The following is a 14,008-nucleotide window of genomic DNA, read 5'->3' on the forward strand; positions in this document are numbered from 1 at the left end:
CATTTTTGCTTTCAGTAACAAAGATCAAATCATAGTTTTTTTGGATCCCTGGTACGGTCTTGCCAACCAATCATTGGGCACTTGGAAAGAAGAGGGGGATGGAAGAAGACTGACTATCAGAGGGGGCACTGAAGGGAAAGAAAATAGTTAACAAATAAGCTCCAACTGGCTCATTTACATGGAGATGGGCAGCTCTCACTTTGCCTGTAGCCAATGCCACCAACAGAGCCAAGTGCAGGTTAACTACCTAGCAGGAGGTAACCTGGGAAGATTGGGCTTAATTATTCCTGATAGTAACAGGCTACCTTATGCATTGTTTGGAGCATAAACATAAGCCAGATACTGAGGCACCAAACTGATCCTTCTTCAACAATTCAAGTCGGGTGAAAAGCCACGCTCTTGGCTTGCTGCCTCTGTCTAAACCCTAGTCTTAGAGGTCACAGGGCCTGAGCTGCCACCCTTAAGATGTGAGAAATTCTGTGACTGTACTAGAATGAGTCTTTTGTCTCAGTCCCATGAAGAGAGGGGAGAATTCTGGGTGGGAAATTCCATTTAGGGAATTTGTTTCTCTGCTCATGCCAATCCTTCTGAATGTTTGCCTAGAAGCTAACTTCAAAATTCCAAGTTCAGAGCAAATGTCAACTCCCCCATTCACATACTACTTTGTACAAAAAAATGCCCTTAGTGCAGCTTATGCCAAGTTAGTATGAAGATTGTTCTTGAGTATTGCATGAAGGCTACGATGTTCAAACGGGCAAGTCATGGGTGTGAAAGCTTTAATTTATCTACCTCATTTATTTTTTATTATTGTAGCCATAGTATCTATTTTCCTATTTTATGACTGCTGAAGTGTTCTGACGCCCTGTCTTAAACCTGAGTTGATGTGTGGTGGGAGCAGCTGGACGATGAAGATATTTTCATGATTCTTTTTTTTTAACTCCCCCACTCCCTTTTTTGTATATGTAATGATGAAACATGCTCTGATGGTTGAACAAGGAAGGAGAAAGAAAGACCTTAATTTCCAAGTGGAGAATCTTCTTCCTTGTGGAAAAGTAGATCAAGACTGTTATCAAAAGTTGGTCTGTGTTATTGCACCTGACTTTAGGATCCCAAAGGTTTTTTTGCCATATTTTGCCTTTCCTTCTGGTATTGTAAGTTGAGAACACAATGCTAGTACCCATTTACACTGTGAAGTGGATATTGTTACAGAGAACACACCAGAGCCTTTCTCCCTGTTAAGTGAATCATGCCCGTGTGAATGTATGATCTGTGGAGAAACTCCTGTAGTTTTTACCTGCTGATGCTGTCTGTCTTGGAGAATAAATTTTGGATGTTTTTTTCTCCCCCCCCCCAAAAAAAAATGTCAACTGCCCCAGACTCTCTCAATAAGAATAGATTGCTGCCTCTGCTACAATCTGGGGGTTCTCTCCTCAGAACCCTTCATGTATCTCTAACATGGTGTCTAATTCATTTCTCTTGATACCATAGTCAGCTGTCCCCTTGTCTACTTCCCTCCAATAAACAAGAGCTTCCTGAGGGCCAGGTCTGGGCTCTGTATCTACCTGGCAGTCTTAAATCTAAAATTGAACTGAATGGCCCTGCGGAAATGGATATAATTTTGGTAAAGCCTCAGTCTTGGAGAGTTATATAGGGCCTTCTTGTGACCCTACGGCCATGAGGATTTTGCTGCTATTTCCTTCACTGCAGCCACCAAATTGGTTGCCCACTTTAATTAGAACAGAGGCCAGATGTCTGGCCAGCTCTGCTAGAACCGGAAGAGCTAGCAAGCTGGTGGAGTTTCCCAGCTGGGGGCTCAAGAGACTTAGCTTCGTGTGGTTGGGTCACCTTCCCTTGCATACTTCCTTCCCTCTTGCTGACTCCCCCCACTACACCCCATCCTGAGGGCAGCTGTCCCTTTTATCAGCAAAAGTCCTTTCCTGACAGCACATCTGTCCAGCCCAGTGTTTCACCCCATCCAGTGATTCGGTTACCCGAGGCATTTTCATCTCTGATCACTCCAAGGGCATGAAGCATTTGTGTCCATACAAAAGCAGAATATCCCTTTTCAGAAGCCTACCATCCACTAAGTAATGAAATCTAATATTTAAAGGGCGTGACACCCCGTTCATACTAGATTTCATTAATCAATGTTTTCATGGAAAGGATAAATCCTTTATGCATGCCTTTTTCCTGATTTTTTCCCCCGTTTAAAAAAAGGCAATGCTTATTTTTCTTCCTTGCTATTAGCTCACAGAGGCCCACCAACGTGAACCCTAGTTTCTTGCCTCCCAAAATTTACCCTTTTGTATTCATGCTGAGGGAATGAAGTTTGGTCAAGAAAACAGAGATAGACAAAAAAAGTGTTCTGGTTAGTCTTAAGCATGTGTCATGAAAGAAAACTTTTGCAACACTGAGAAAACGTCAAGGATGTCACTGTAATTACAAGCCTGTACTTGGCATGTGAGTGGCCAACACATTCGGTGCCTCAGGAATATTAAGCAAAGGATCACAGCCTTCATTTGCACACTCACTAAGGACCACATTATTGACATTGAACATGACAAGAATGGTATTGCTTTGCAGCCACACCTTTAGGTGAAGTCCAGATAAATAGGTTATCATGCACTGGTATCCTTCTTGCAGGATATTGACCAAATATGCTAATTTTTTTGCCACCCTTCCACACAGCTTCTTGTGTATCTGCATATGGCATTAAAATTGCCATGAAGACTATCACTAAAGTACTTAAATCATGTTACTAAGGACAGAAGAATCCTAACAACACCCCAAGAGCTCTGAATAAATCAGAGGTACTTTCAAGGTGTCTAAACACCTATGATTGTGCTAATACCATAATGCTGCATGTTTCCCCTCAATTTATAGAATAGTGAAGACCCAACAAATTGTTAAATGATACTCTATTTTCCCACTGTAATTGTTAAATAATGCTCCATTTCCCCATTAGCTTACATGTGATTCCCACTGTTGAGTAAATATCTTGGATTCTAAATGACACTTTTAAAAATGCGACAAATAACAAAAATATGGGAAAACAATATGCACAAAGATGCCTATCACAATATGCTTTATAACTGTGAGAAATTGGAAGCAATCAAAATGATAACAATAGGTAAATGGGTAAGTAAATTATGACACACTACAATGGACCATCATACCACCATTAGGAGGATAAAGACCATACAGCAACATGGAAAATTCAAGTGACACATGCTAAGTGGGAAAGGGACTAAAAATTGTATTGCACTGTGGTTACAACTAGATAAAAGCATACTTATAAAAAAAGACTGGAAGGGAATAAACAAAGATAATAATTGTGTTAGGGATTATGAGTGATTATTTTCCCTTATCTTTACTTCTCAAACTATCAGTAATGCTATGTGTCCTTTATAATTTAAAAACTAAGTGGAAAACCCAGCAAATTTTTATGAAGTATTATTTTTTAAAGTAGCTATAATTGTGAAATAAAGAATAGTAATATGCAAAGTTTTTTAACCACATTAAACCCGAATTAAGATGTTCCACGTGGAAATAGCGACCCTGGCAGGATGAGCATCACCCCACACTACTGCTCCTACCACTAGTTGCACATCTTGGGGAGCTTTCCCTTCTGCAGACTTTTCCATTAACTCAGATTAACTCTCCTCTTTCTAGATATTTTCATTCCACCTGAACAGTTTATTTCAGTATACTCAATGGATGGGAGAAAGCAGCAGGAGCTGAAACTGAGGGCTGGCATATTAGAAGTCTGCTTACCCATAGATGCTGGGTTGTCAGCAGCAGAGAGAGGATCGTAGGCGGACATTGGAATAGCCACATAGGACAGATAAGGGGCTGGGAATATGAGCCTCACAATTTAAAGAATCTCCTTGACTCTGTCAAATAAGATCCCAGGAACTGAAACAACTTGCAGCTTTGGCCTTGGATTCACTGTGCATGATCTTTGAAGAATTAAGAAGAATGAGAATAAAAGCATCACTGGCAGGGGGCAATCTTATTTCTTTCTTCCAAATGGTGCATCTTGGGATGCCTGGGTGGCTTAGTGGTTGAGCGTCTGCCTTTGGCTCTCAGGGCATGATCTCAGGGTCCCAGGATCAAGTCCCATATCGGGCTTCCTGCATGGAACCTGCTTCTCCCTCTGCCTATGTCTCTGCCTCTCTGTGTGTCTTTCATAAATAAGTAAATGAAATATTTTTTTAAAAATGGTACCTCTCATTGTTCTAGTGGATTATGCCCACTTCTTGATCCAAACTAATGTCTTCTGGACCCCACAGAACAGAGTATAGCTAAAATTTATCTCTTAGGCAGATGGTAATAATCTACGGGCATTGGCTAACAATAAATAAATTTCTAAATTATACAAGGAAAACCTGGATAACCGTAAGTTTATTCAGCAGGATGTCTCACTCACTTGGCTACACTCTTTGTACTTAATATCAATTCATACAGGTCACACATTTCTGTATCGCAAAACCACCTTTCCTGTAGTCTTGGGTGAACAGAACTTATGTTCCCATATAAACTATAAATGCTAATCCTTTTTTAAGACAATGGCCTCCCTTTAGGATTTGGCTTCTTGCCATGACACTTTTGATGACTTTATCAACCCCAGCATATTAAAATATCCAAATTCAAGCTCATAAGCATAAAGTATAATGTTGGTCCGTAAGTCTCCTCCTAAAACTAGCTGTTTAAGCTGTTACAGCTACTTTTATATGCAACCTGAGTACAAGACAATATCATATTCAGTTTGGAAGCCAGACCTTATAAAGTGTGAAATCTTTTAACACACCATAAGGGTGCACAAAACAATTATAATAAGTATTGCACATATTTTAAAATGTGACTCTTTTGCTGGCCTCCTTCCTCATCTCAGTGCTTCTGGACTCACTTCTTTGGTCAACATAGTAAGTGATTTCAGCCATGTTCTTCCCAGGAAAATAGAAGGAAGAATTTAGCTCTTCTTCTGGGTACAAGCCCTAGACAGCACCTGAATTAAGAGAGCTAGACAGAGGAGAACATGAAGAGACATCTCCTCAGGACAGTGATAAATAAGAGGCAAGACAGTCCTCGTACTTTTGTTTGGCATGGGCAGAGTTTAAGAACTTACATCAGTTCCTGAAACAAGCACAAAGAAAATCTCCCACCACACACTAACCTGTACCACCTGCTCAGTAACTTCCCCCTTATACTCTCAGGTTCTTCTAAGTCATTACCTGAAACAGATTTTTAAATCTACAGTTCAGTCAAGTGCACCTCCTCCCTACAGAACCCTCAGCCAGGTGACGTGGGTTGCTCAGTGGTTTGAGTATCTGCCTTTGACTCAGGTCGTGATCCCAGAGTCCTGGGATTGAGTCACACATAAGGCTCCCCACAGGGACCCTGCTTCTCCCTTTATGTCTCTGCCTCTCTCTGTGTGGCTCTCATGAATAAATAAATAAAATCCTTAAAAAGGAAAAAAAAAAAAAAAACAGCCCTCCCAGGGTCAAGGCAAAGGGTTATTACTGAAAAGAAGTGTCAAAATAGACTACTAGGACTCTTTAGCCTACTGGTGGCCACCAAATCACCAGAAGAGTCTGTGATCCAGTCCCAGAGACTCTGCTTTCTTGTACGGGGACTGGAAGCCACCCAGACACACACACACACACACACACACACACACACACACACACAACTGAACAGGTGGCCCTAGCATGGCACTTTGAGAAACAACGATATAGTCCAATATCCTCTGAGGCTCAGTGAAGTTGCCCAAGACACGTGACCCACTGGCAGCACAGTTAGGAGTTTTATATTCAGGCTGTAGACTCTTGCCACATCCCACTACCCCAGAGAGCTAAAAGAAAGGCAGTTACAACTGGAGGCTAGGCAGGAGTGGGGAATCCTACTCTCCTCCATGGATTATCAATTTGTGCTGTGAAGTATGTTGCCAAGTGGTCAAAATTCCACCTCTAAAGACGTCTTTGGCTAACCTTCCCCATGGAAGCCATAGCAACAAAACTCTTTTCTGGGTACCTGCATTATATATCCAGAACTGGGCTTCTGGGGCTGACTTAGTAGAAACAGAAAATCTGGTCCCAGTCTCACCAACTGCCAACCATGCGTCTATGAGCAATTCACTTGCCACTTCTAGGCTTCTGTTTGCCCATTTGAAAAATAAACCTAATGACTATCCTGCCTATTTTTCTGATTTGTTGTGAAGATGAAATGAAATTATAGGGTGTTCTTTGAAAATTAAAACCTTCTAGAAGCACAAAGTCCTATTTAGTATTCTTATAGTCCTTATGGGTCTTGTGCAAAAATAAGATGAATGAACCCTCTTCTAAGACAAACATTGGGTAGGACAGAGTTTCTCAAAACCACCAGAATTGCTCATATGTACTAGGAAGCCTACAGCCATTCTACACAGTGTCAGTGTGGACCTGTGGTAAACAGAACGGAAGTTATAAAGCCTTTAGAAAGCCCTGGAGATGCGTTCAGACCTGGACCCGTGGCTCCATTAACTTCCTATAGCTAAGACTCAGGACTTGGGTTTATCTGGTTCACTTAGACCCAGTCAGAGACAACAGTCCTAATGATTCTGGAGCCCTTGATGGCTCTCCTTCCCAGCTATCTAAACACATGATGCTGAAGGCACTTCCTGTGCCTGCTATACCAGCACTCACAAATGCATACCATGCAGGATTCCAAATAATCGATTTTCTGCCTGTATTTGCACATTTAAAATGAGGAAAATGTTTTAGACCTCTGTTTTTTATTCCAGATGGAATCTATTTTTAAAAACCCAGAGCTCCCTTTAGGGGCCATTGAGGAGGAAGGTAAGAGGTAGGGCTTCTGGGAAGGCTTTGGGGCCCCAACTTCCTCTTCAAGTAGGGCAGCTGCACTTCTACCTCATTGGACTTCCACAGAAGACTTCATTTTACTAATTGAAAAAAAAGGCATAAAAGTCATCTTATCCAGTCCCCTGGTTTATAGGTGAGAAGATCACATTAGAGAAAGATTAACTGAAAAGAGGTTGGATAACTAGGACTCTTTAGCTTACTGATAGCCACCAAATCACCAGAAGAGTCTGTGATCCAGTCCCAGAGACTCTGCTTTCTTGTACGGGGACTGGAAGCCACCCAGACACACACACACACACACACACACACACACACACACACACACACAACTGAACAGGTGGCCCTAGCATGGCACTTTGAGAAACAACGATATAGTCCAATATCCTCTGAGGCTCAGTGAAGTTGCCCAAGACACGTGACCCACTGGCAGCACAGTTAGGAGTTTTATATTCAGGCTGTAGACTCTTGCCACATCCCACTACCCCAGAGAGCTAAAAGAAAGGCAGTTACAACTGGAGGCTAGGCAGGAGTGGGGAATCCTACTCTCCTCCATGGATTATCAATTTGTGCTGTGAAGTATGTTGCCAAGTGGTCAAAATTCCACCTCTAATGATGTCTTTGGCTAACCTTCCCCATGGAAGCCATAGCAACAAAACTCTTTTTCTCCCTTAGTTACTTGCCCAGGCAGAATAAAAATGGGAAATCATGCTTCCAGTGAAAGGGCTTCCTGCCAGGGTCCCTGGTCTCAATGTAAGCTCCTAACTGTGGCAGCAGCTGCAGTGGCTTCTCCTGTCCTATCCCTGTACCTGGCAGCTCTCAGGAGTGGCCACCTCCACTCCTACTTCATCAATGCCTCCCTACAGCCTCTGCTGGGCACTCCAGTAAATACTTGCATGGCATTCCCAGGGTTCCTTACCTCCTCAGCCAGCTCATTTGACCCTCTGATTTCTGGGTAGTGCCACCTTTAGAGAATCAGCCCAACACTAGGAGCTCTTTCAAAGGGCAGTTCCCCAAAAAAACCTTATTAACAACTCTGAAGTGACTCTAGGGAAGCAAGTCAATGCAAGGCACCACATGGTACTGGTTGTACCACTTAATTGCCCCCTAGAACCCAGGTCTGCTGGCTCTACTTAGCTCAGGGTGTTCTCCACAGGTTTCCAAAGCTGTCCTCCCAGGGCTTCCAGGGAGAAACTTATTGCTCTTCCTGGAAAATATCCAAACTCTTAGCTAGGAGCCTTGGCAAAGCTGCTTATTGTTCTTTGTGAATTCCCACCATAAAGAAGGCTCACATTCACAGATGAAGACTGACTCTCAAGATTCCCAAACACATGATACTGAAGTTGTAAGAGAGAACACCAGTTAGGACCTAAAACAATGGCTTGGCCATTGTGTGTGAAGGAAGAGGTTTTTTTTTAATAATAAATTAGTTTTTTTATTGGTGTTCAATTTGCCAACATACAGAATAACACCCAGTACTCATCCTGTCAAGTGTCCCCCTTAGTGCCCGTCACCCATTCACCCCCACCCCCCGCCCTCCTCCCCTTCCACCACCCCTAGTTCGTTTCCCAGAGTTAGGAGTCTTTATGTTCTGTCTCCCTTTCTTTTTTTTTTTTTTCAATTTTTTTATTTATTTATGATAGTCACAGAGAGAGAGAGAGAGGCAGAGACACAGGCAGAGGGAGAAGCAGGCTCCATGCACCAGGAGCCTGACGTGGGATTCGATCCCGGGTCTCCAGGATCGCGCCCTGGGCCAAAGGCAGGCGCCAAACCGCTGCGCCACCCAGGGATCCCTCCCTTTCTGATATTTCCTACACATTTCTTCTCCCTTCCCCTCTAGTATTATTTATATTCCCCAAATGAATGAGAACATATAATGAAGAGTGTTTGAATACAGAAAACTTCCAGAAGTTTCATCCTCTTTTATAGGCTATCTCTCTGGTCTACCCCTCCCTTTCTCTCACTCCCCCAACTATAAGAGGAATAGATAAGAGAAGGTTAACAAGTGTGTAGGTTCAGCTTTATTCCATGGAGCAAGTTGCATCTGCCTAATACCTGACAAAAAGTCTCCAGGTGTTATGGGCTCCAGTGGCTTCCCTGATACTTAAGTACCAAGCCTTGTACTTGGTACTTGACATGACTCACAAAGAAGGGGAAAAGGGCACAAGGATTCAGATTGAGCAGGATGGTATTCACTCTACAGAGTATGATGTCCTAACAACCACCAGATGTTAGCAGCTATTTTATTTTTGTAAGGGGTCTTTGAACTAGGATTCCTTGGGGCAAATGACTGATTTTAGGTCTGAGGCTAAAAAGTACAACATGATCATGGAATATTTTGATCCAAAAAGCAAAGTAGTACACAAAAATTAACAGAGACATGACATAAGGGTAGAGGAGCTGAAATAAAGAAAGAGGGAGGGAGCAGCAAGAGAGAGGGAAGGAAAGAAGAAGAAAGGCGGGGGAAAAGGAGAAAAGAGAGGAGAAGAAGGGAGTAAAAGGTTACAAAGAATCTTTAGGGACACCTGGGTGGTTCAGTGGTTGAGCACCTGCCTTTGGGCTCAGGTCATGATCCCGGGGTCCTGGGATCAAGTCCCACATCAGGCTCCGCACAGGGAGCCTGCTTTTCCCTCTGCCTATGTCTCTGCCTCTCTCTGTGTGTCTCTCATGAATAAATAAATAAAATCTTTTAAAAAAATAATTTTTATATGGAATAGGAGACATGTAACTGTGATATGGGGTATACATTAGATAGTATTATTTTGTCTATGTTACATTTATAGAACATGGAAATGGTACTATAGTTATATAGGAAAATGACCTGTTCCTAGAAGAAACAGTCTGAAGTATGTGTGTGTAGTTGTCTACAGCTGAGGAAGGAGAAGAAGTAAAGACTGAGAAAGAGAGAAGTAAAGCTAATGTGGCAGAATGTTAATTGGTATATCTTGGTTAACGGTGTACAAGTGTTTATTGCACTAGGCTTTCAACTTCTCCTTAGGTATGCAATTTTTCCAAATAAATACTTGGAGTGTGGTAAGGGGTAAAGTTACCTTGAAGTGGATAAAGCTAAAATATCAGGGCCCCTCACTAGACAAGGTCCTTCCAAGACCTGGGTAGGTTAAGGTTAAAGAGAGTTATCAATGTAAAGAGTCAGATGAGTTACTACGTCAGAAAACTTGAAACATCCTGATGTTCCAAAGGAAACTTGATAGAGCTTGTCAATAACCTAAAACCTAAAAGTTCACATGACATTACCAATAACTAGGGGTAAAGTTTTCTTAATTATCAATAGTAAAAAACAAATTTCCATCAACCATGTTAGAGAAAAACTAAATTATCTTTCTATCCTCTATGTCAAAAATATTACAAAGCTGTTGTCATATGAAGAGGTGAACAATGTGTAGCCATAAAATACAGAAGAAAAATATCATAGAAGTATCACAAGTAATTAATAAATAAAAATATATTATTTTCTGGATTCCATCATGTTTGTAGCATTTATCAGCATTTTTAACAATTGTAATACTTATTATTTATATTCTCCTTCAATATATGAATTCATTTTTATAGCTCCCTTCCTTCCAAATTTGTATGTATTGTTTCTCAAACATGTTAATCACACAAATACACACACACACACACACACACACACACACACACAGAAATCCATGCAAGCCTTTTTTCAAAGCAACATCTTCTATGCTTAGAGTTCCTTGAAACACATCTGGAAAACAGTGCCCCAGAGCAAAAGAGCCTCTTTTTATCCACATCTACCTATCATGATAATGCTGCACTATAGCATTTGACCTCCAGGAAGACATTAATTTGAAGAGCTTATTTAAAGCAAATAAACCATATTTTTTCATTGATGACTATCTTATATTTACATACATTCTATTTTATACAGCCACATTCATTAATCCAGTTAAGTCCCAAACAGCACTGTAAGGCAGGCAGGACAGGTATAATAATTTGCCCCAGGTCCCACTTTGCAAACAGACACCCCTATCCCTCCAGTCTGTATTTGACTTCTTCAATGTCCCACATGAATAAACTGAGACAAGGGGAGGTGGGGGTAACTTTTCTCAGAACAAGGTACAGCATCTGGGCTTCCATTTGGAAGACTACTGTCAAATTGGTTAAGTTAGTTTAACAGGCTCAATTTCTGCAGCCTGCTTTTCCTTTGACATCTTGTGTCCAGTGCTACCTGGGAGAGAGAAAAATAAAGAGACAGAGGGAGGTGGGAGATATATGAGCCTTCACCCTTCTTCCTTGTCCCCAAAGTATAAACAATTTGTCCTTGCCCCAGTGAAAAAAGATCAGTCTCTGACACCTTGCATTATAGATAAGGCCAAAGAAGTAGCCCTAAACCCTAAAGGAAATTTTTCAGGGTGAAGGGCAGCTTTCCCCAAGTCCCTCCTCCTAACCATCCCTCATCAGCAGACCAGGGACCCCACACAGTCTTTTGTCCCATGAAGAAACTGGAAAGACAGAGACCCAACATTGTGCTCACTTTGCACTAGATCCTCTTGTTTCAACATGGAATTCCAGGGGCTGAAAAGGGAGACCGTCTGGTCAAAACTCTAGAGTTGGTGATCTGAACTGAAATACAGCAGCAACATCATCATCATCATCATCATCATTATTATCATCATAATGGTAAAACAACAATCATTTATTAAGTATTTTCCTGGCCACATGGGATCTTTTCCAGAGTATTCTCATTTGCTATAACAAACTAGCAAATACTTACTCAAACACTAGGCTAGGAGGGTCCCACCATGATAAAGGGTATGGAGCATCACATTGCTTTGACTCATCTCAGGAAATATCTAAAGGAAGCTGACCCCCACAGTCGAGAGTCATCCCACTCCCCCATCCTTCACCCCATCACAGCCCCTTCACAAAACACTTGGAGGACCAGCAACCCATGGCCTCAACAGAACAAGAGGGAAGTTAGGAAGGAAGGAAGGGCAAGGGTGGGGTTGGTCAGCACATGAGCTATATGATGGTCACCCTCAGACACTAAGGACAACTAATAAGCAAGAAATAAAATAATTTTACAGGTGATATATTAATGCATTTTCATTTTAATATGTAAGCAACATTTTAGTTTATACACTTGAAATAGGAATTCACTCTTTGCTCTCTCTACTATAATAACTGTTAACAGCTTAGTGGGCATCCTTCCAGGTTTTCTACATTTATGCATGTACAGAGTATTGACCTAGACAGGTTCAGAAGTCCCTGCCCCCAAGATCATGGTAGGAAAAAATGGGGAACATTTCCAGAAAAGATGTAAAGAGTCAGAGACCAGTGCCACCACTTTATCCCCAATCATGGCTCCAAAGGACCTACCTCAGATTCCCTGGAAACAGATTCTGACAATGATTTGGGTGCAGAGCAAATTAGGGAGCACTTTTGGGAATAATACCTGTAAGAGAGAGGGGAAAGCAGAAAGGACAGACTGGGGAGTTGAGTTGTCGTATAGCTGTACGTAACAAAGGCTTCAGGCCATCCCATAGGGAGCTCTGGACTTAGGATGTCCTTGTGAATTCTCCCAAGTTAAAGCAACATAGCCAGGGTTTTTTTTATTCTCAAGTCAATAATAATTGGATGCAAGGAGCCCCCAGGGGGAAAGGAGCAAGATTGGGAGAGGCAACTTCCTCCTCCCAGGGCTAGTTCAAGAGAGAGTAAAATTGTCAATTAGCCACAGCCAACCCTCTTGGTCTTGAAGCAGAAGCTAGGCAGCCCACCACCACATATACTACAAGACCTTCAGATGTTCCAAAACATTCTCTTCTAGAAAGGATGCATCTCTTCCAGAAAGGATGAGGAGTAAATGGAAAGAAAAAAACATGTCGAGTGAACAGATAAGAGAATGCCACAGCCCAAATGTTGACAGAGTTCTTGGATCTAAAATGCCAAGGCTCATCTAATGTTCCCATAATTTCCAAGAATATTGCACTATGCCATACCCTAGACAATGACACACATCAGACCTTAACAACAGTTGCAAATAAGAAATGGCTAGCATGACATTCTTTCCCCTTTGGCCCAAAGCACTGAATTCCACTGGACAGATTTCACCTGTGTTTGGAAAAATAATTATTTTCTTCATGAACAATAATAAAAGTAATTCTAGGAGAGGGGAATAAAGCAAGGTAAAGCTTTCTTGGGAACTTCATTGCTACACCAGGAGCAAACCACCAGGCACATACCCACAGTCCTGTCCCACCCCCAGCAGCCCTTCCACACACATGAACCTAGAGCTCCTGGTGACCCTGATCATCTGGTTCTGTTTTTTTTTCTTCAAAGCTCAGCAAGGACATCCAAACCTGATGTGGGCAGGCCCAGCTCCAAGACGGAGCTGGGACCCCATGCATCTGAATGGTTTTTATGTTATGTCAACATTGGTATTCTTTGTATTCTTTGGGTAACACTGTATCAGAAGTGTGATATTGATTGAATTTTCCTATGAATAATCATAATGAATAAAATTGAACCTTTCTAAATCTGGCCTAGACCAGCATGCTTTTCTATAAAACCCTCCAAATTTCCTTCAAGTAAGATTTCTATCCAGTAAGAAGTGTCCAAAATTGTCCCAACAAGTTTCAAAATAACACAACCATTATCAGAACTTGTGGTAATAATGGCCAATAAATGTACCTCCAAGTCTTTGGATCCTCATATATAAAATGGGCAGCTACTTGTCTGCACTGAACTTTGAAGAACAGGTAGAAGACAGCAATCCATTCAGCCTTGGGAAGACAGACTCTATGAATAAAAGTAGACTAACTGACCAACTTTATAGTATGACCTTGTCCAACCATTCAAAACATGAGAGGAGATTTTGATTGAGATGGTGTAAGCACCACTGAACGAATCATTATATGCATTAATTTAGCCACTAATGGCCTCTCTCCCCATAAGTTCATATAAATACAAATTTGCTTTTCAGGCTCTGTGAAGAGATAGAGAAGGGTCGACATTTGGGAATTTATCTTTAAACATCTTTTTTACAAAGATTGGCAGAACACTTGGTCAACTGTCCCCTTACCAGTGCTTTACAGGGCGGTACTGTAGAAAAAAATAAGGACCAGTACAGATAGCCCTGTACTGATTTCTTCTGCAGGAATCTGGTCTTCAAA

The 14,008-nt window shown here is 41.7% G+C and overlaps 1 long non-coding RNA gene across 9 annotated transcripts in view; it reads right to left on the minus strand.

The window, feature by feature from the left end:
* LOC102154951 overlaps window positions 1-14,008 on the minus strand; it is a 144,821-nt gene that overhangs the window by 73,021 nt on the left and 57,792 nt on the right. The window contains exon 1 of one of the 9 annotated variants that reach the window (XR_005366066.1): window positions 11,371-11,452. The exons of 7 other annotated variants lie outside the window; for them this stretch is intronic. This is a non-coding gene — a long non-coding RNA (uncharacterized LOC102154951). Of the gene's footprint in view, window positions 1-11,370; window positions 11,453-14,008 lie in introns of those variants that run through there. One more of the 9 variants, XR_005366068.1, reaches the window with a different exon arrangement.

The sequence above is a fragment of the Canis lupus genome, chromosome 10, assembly GCF_011100685.1.
Source record: "Canis lupus familiaris isolate Mischka breed German Shepherd chromosome 10, alternate assembly UU_Cfam_GSD_1.0, whole genome shotgun sequence".
NCBI classification, from domain to species: Eukaryota; Metazoa; Chordata; class Mammalia; order Carnivora; family Canidae; genus Canis; species Canis lupus.